Genomic DNA, 6,064 nt, shown 5'->3' with positions numbered 1-6,064 from the left:
ACTCCGGTGAGCGCTGTGGCCTCTACAGCTTACCAAGCACAGCGCCACTCATTGCATAGTGGCTGTGCATGGTATTGCAACCAAGGCTGAATTATTTGAGGTGCACGTTGGCCATGTGATTAATGAACCTGACGTCACTGGCCTTGGCCATCTGATCGATGGGAGTGCCAGGAGTCGGACCCCCAGTGATCTGATATTGACGTCCTATCCTGAGAATAGGTCATCCATATTTTACTCGTCACCATGTAAGCTCAGGAATGATTCCTATATCAGTGATGTGAATATGGAGCATAACTGGAGCTGTCTTTTGAGGATTCAGGGCTCATGTCCTATTTGTTTAATAGCTGCCTGTAATCCGGGGGTCATCACAATGACAGCAGCTTGTAAGGAAGGCTATTGTGCACTTGGGATCTTAGGTCTTCCGTTTTGGGATTATCATCCCATGTAAAATAAACGGACCACTATAGCCAAAAGAGAATCCGAGGGTCTCCTCAAAAAGTGGAAACCAATGTGATGGTGCAAAGATATTACAAAGAAGAAGCTATGAACTAAAAATCCCATAGAATCCCCTCAAAGGTTGTCCTATGGACACAGGTGCACATAACCCATGATATGCGCCTCGACCATGGTGCAGTTACTACTATTCCTGTCTGAACTCAGTGCCTTAGCCGTAAGACGTCTCCATCGTAGACTGGGTGCACCCAGCGCATTTCATGCCCTCATCTGTACCATAAATCCTCCATTTTGTGTTTATACTAACTGCTATAATAAAACCTGTGGAATAAAACCTGCTTGTCCTCTGATTTTTGTAGAATTTGTTACTAGACTACAACCCCCAGCTTCCTGACGTGACTTGGATAAAACTAGTTTTGACATAACATCAATGTGTCACCACCGGTGGGAGCCAGCTGCCGGGGTCCCCGGAAGGCAGGGTCACTCCTAGCTGTACACTTTCTGGAATTGCCTGGGGCTCCTTTGTTCATATGACTGGTGGGGCGTCCCAGTAGTCGGACCCTAACTGATCGGACCTTGTGGATTTTTCAGCAAAATTTTAAAAGAATAAAAATTGAAATCCATAAAGTCACATTACTTGCAGATTTCATTGTGGCATTTTTTATTATTGCATTTTTACTCATTTTGAGCTAAAAATCTTTTTTTAAAATTTGGTCTTTATTAAACATTTTCAGCAGTTGTGTGTGTTTTTTTGTTTTTTTCTTTCTACAGGGTTAAGCTTCAGTCTATCTGCAGAGTATCTTGCTTTCCTTTCACACTGAACCCATTAGGTGGTTGTTCTGATGACTGGATGTATATGCCTGATCTCTGCATTCCACACGGCTCAGAAACACTAATTATGGTTAAATTCTTCTCAAACTGAACGAAAACTAAAGGGAACCTGTCACTGGGATTTTGGGTATAGAGCTGAAGACATGGGTTGCTAGATGGCCGCTAACACATCCGCAATACCCAGTCCCCATAGCTCTGTGTGCTTTTATTGTGTAAAAAAACGATTTGATACATATGCAAATTAACCTGAGATGAGTCCTGTCCCTGACTCCTCTCACATACAGGACTCATCTCAGGTTAATTTGCATATGTATCAAATCGGTTTTATTTTACACAATAAAAGCACACAGAGCTATGGGGACTTGATATTGCGGATGTGCGAACGGCCATCTAGCAACCCATGTCCTCAGCTCTATACCCAAAATCCAGGTGACAGGTTCCCTTTAAGACCAATTTAAAAAAAAAAAGATTTTTAGCCCAAAATTAGTAAAATGCAGTCATTAAAAATGCGCCCCCAGAAGGCGTTTTATAGCCTGTCAGAGGTGGAAAATCCAACAAATCCATGCTATTTTCATAACAGAACTGACTTACCATAAACTGTACTGGGCTTTAGGCCCCATTCATATGACCATTTTTTGCTCCTGTTCATTTCAATGGGGCCCTAAAAAATGTGTGTGCTGTCCATATGTTCGTTCCGCAGCCCTGCAAAAAAGATAGAACATGTCCTATTCTTGTCCTTTTTGCAGACAGGAATAGACATTGTTACAATGGGTCTGCAAAAAAAAAAAAAAAAGGATGCAACATTGATGACATCCTTATTTTTGTGGACCGCAAAATACACATGGTCGTGTGAATGCACCCTTAGAGAGCCTCTATCAGCACCTTCAACCCTTTTAAACCAGGTGTACTGCTGCTGACAATACCTTTCTTTTGTCTGTATGTGAATCAGCTGCAGAGATATCTGCATTTTTATTCATATACAAATGAGCACGTTGGAGCACCAGGGGACAGGGCTGAATTCTTAGAGCACTTCTTTGTAACGCCCCCTGGGCTCTACACACTCCCCCTTCCCCTTGATTGACAGAGCTAGACATCAGCATGCTGAGGGTAAAGCTGTGTCCAAGCATGTACATATCATATACATTACTTTTCTGTAGCCTTACCATGTTGAGAATAGAGGTTTTCTATGCTTAGAAAGCTAATACATACTGTATTGCTGATTTATTCACTGGCACGATATACATGACTAGAAAGACACCAGTAATATGTATTCGCTTTCTAAGTATAGAAAACCACCCTTACCAATGTGATAAGGATGTAGCCTGGAGGTAAGTGGTCACCCTTGAACCTCTGCTAGAGGTTCAAATCCTAGCAGAGAATTCTAGATCTTTTTCTTCAGTTTTTTTTTTTTCCTCTCTCTCCTTCATTTAACCCATAACAAGAGGCTATAGCCTTACTGTGCTGAGAGTAGAAAACCTCTATTCTCAATATAGTAAAGCAATAGGAGACAATGTAATAAAGGGATTGTCCATTTTTTCAAGCCTTTTCTAATCTAAGGTCCTTTCAGGCCTGGTCGTCAATCAAGTAAAAATCTGTACCACAGGTCAACCTACATTGTGGAAATGCATGTGGATGACATTTGAAAAATCTCAGGGCCTATGCGGGTCAACAAGGGCAGATCACTTGCTGATGTGGTCTTTCATATTTGGGGGTATTCACAAGTTCTGCTGTATAGCTGATGGGTGGGCTCACACTACTATTTGGTCCACAATACACTGCTGATGTCACCAGGATTGGGTACATAGTATCAGGGCTTACATGAGAAAAATGTATGGTGGGGACACTGTGGTCGGCTCTGTGATACCTCAGGCACTGTGGAGGAGAGAAAAGCAGGTTATCCGGCGACTGACCTTAAACTCCCTATTTGTCTTCAGAAAGAGGTTCTGCAGCATCTGAGGTGTGTATTGTAAGGAAGTGAACCCAAAGTACAGGTCATGTTCTACAGCCACTTGTGCCTTTTTCATAGGTATATAACATTTATGTTTAAATATCATAATTATAGTGGATTTGATTTTATATATATATATATATATATGAGGCCATATTGTGATATATTCACCATTTTGTATGGATTTTAAAGTCGGCCGAGAGAGGTTCATGGAAAGGACACTGTTCATAAGGTTTCTTCTCTATAGATGTACCAGTTTGAGAAGAGTAATTCTTGTCTCCTTATAGAATTATGACTGAGATAAAGATATTCTCTAGACCTATCTGGTACTAATTAGCCCTACAGTTGATGTCTTGGTGAAGCAGAAAGTCTGTGGTGTCTGTATACACATATATAATGAACCTTAGTTGTTTTTTTTTTTTGTATAAGATAATCAATAGGACATATGTATTTTTATATTGTTAAATATTATGAAGGATGTCAATGCATCTATTATCTTATATATTTCTCACTAGGAAAGCATACACTCCTAAAATATGATGAGAAGAATTTTAAGTGTAGACTTTGTTAATGAGTCTCCGTTCAGGGAAAGCGTTGTTATTTTAACTAATAATCAATCACCCGTTGAAGTGACAGGGGAGACACACATGTCTGTGAGAGTACAAGGTCTTTTATATGTTTATCAATACCATAAATTTGATAGTTTGGGAAATGTCTAAACTGGTACCTTTAATGTCTATGCTTTAATTGGTACATGTGTCAAAGTTAATCCCTGTAGCTCTGATTTAGGATTCCATATGTTATGTGTATGGAATGTAAGATGAAGTCAGACTTGGACATTTAACTCTTACTAGTAATGATGCTAATAGCTTATGCAACGGTGCAACCTAGGTATAAATAAGTAATATTACACCAACAGCAGAAATACATTCTGGGTAATAGTAACATAGTACATAAGGCCGAAAAAAGACATTTGTCCATCGGCCTGTTATCCTGCAAGTTGATCCAGAGGAAGGCAAAAAAAAAACTGTGAGGTAGAAGCCAATTTTCCCCACTTTAGGGGAATAAAAAATTCCTTCCCCACTCCAATCAGGCATCAGAATAACTCCCTGGATCAACGACCCCTCTCTAGTAGCTATATCCTGTAATATTATTACGCTCCAGAAATACATCCAGGCCCCTCTTGAATTCCTTTATTGTACTCACCATCACCACCTCCTCAGGCAGAGAGCTCCATAGTCTCACTGCTCTTACCGTAAAGAATCCTTTTCTATGTTTGTGTACAAACCTTCTTTCTTCCAGACGCAGAGGATGTCCCCTCGTCACAGTCCTGGGGATAAATAGATGATGGGAGAGATCTCTGTACTGACCCCTGATATATTTATACATATTAATTAGATCTCCCCTCAGTCGTCTTTTTTCTAAAGTGAATAACCCTAATTTTGATAATCTTCCAGGGTACTGTAGTTGCCCCATTCCAGTTATTACTTTAGTTGCCCTCCTCTGGACCCTCTCCAGCTCTGCTATGTCTGCCTTGTTTACAGGAGCCCAGAACTGTACACAGTACTCCATGTGTGGTCTGACTAGTGATGTGTAAAGTGGTAGGACTATGTTCTTATCACGGGCATCTATGCCCCTTCTGATGCAACCCATTATCTTATTGGCCTTGGCAGCAGCTGCCTGACACTGGTTTTTGCAGCTTAGTTTGCTGTTTATTAAAATTCCTAGATCCTTTTCCATGTCAGTGTTACATCATAGTCGTTATCATATGTACACGCCTAGCCAACAATGATTGGAAAACTAGGAAGGTGTGTCTAACTGATAAGTTTTTGGATAATAAACCACATACAGCGGGTAAGAGAGAAAAAAAAAGAAAGGAGGGACATCCCAGGCAAAAAATCGCAATGATCAGAACGGACTTCAGAGTGGAGTTCCCTTAGACTCTGCATTCTTGGGTAACGTATAACTTTATTATGTGTAGTATTGATTGAATTAATTGGCCTGATATTTAGTAACTCCCGCTTTAGTGCGGATGTATAATGTTAAAAGTGCTACATCAATAGCCTGACCGCTGAACGCGAGGAAGGTCTGAAGACTAGCTCTGGCTCTACAGAGCCATGCCTAGACAAATAAGATGCCCTAACTTCGGTCAAAATAGGGAGAGACGAGATCAGGGAACAACCTATGACTCCCAAGCAAAAGAAAGGGCAAGCCGAGATAGACCGCTTTGTGAAGAGACGACTAGCGCGCTCACCAGCCTGAACAAACAAGATGGCGATACAGTCCTTGAGGCTTGAATCAGAGGAAGAAGAAGACAGGGAGGACGCTGGTGCTAGTGGAGGTCAAAGAATTAGAGACACCCCGCAGGTAGAGGACAACTAAACTTTAACAAGGTCCTTCTTGAAAGACTCCCTCTCACAAGCCTTAACTCCCTTGGTTCAAGAGATAAAAGATATGAGGCAGGACTTGAGATCACTCGGTCGCCGGATAGAAACCCTGAAGTGCAACCAGGGACTATTAACAAGCCACGGAGCGGCTGTGTCGCAGTGCATAGACATGAAAATTGATTCCCTCAATAACGCCTTCCTCCTGATAGAAGATCAGGAGAATAGGAGTAGGAGGAAAAATATTTGTATAAAAGGATTGCCGGAATCTATTGTACCGAATGCCCTCCAAGAAGCTGCCCTACACTTACTGTATTCACAGATCTTCTTGGTGTCGACAGCTCATCACTATAGAGCGCATCCATAGATGAGCCGCCACGAGATGTGATCTGTGGCCTGCTCAGTTACAGGGACACAGAGGCTCTGCTGCAAGATGGAGGAAGGAATT

Source organism: Bufo bufo, chromosome 1 (genome assembly GCF_905171765.1).
Source record: "Bufo bufo chromosome 1, aBufBuf1.1, whole genome shotgun sequence".
NCBI lineage: Eukaryota > Metazoa > Chordata > Amphibia > Anura > Bufonidae > Bufo > Bufo bufo.
Note: the sequence above shows the minus strand (reverse complement) of the source record.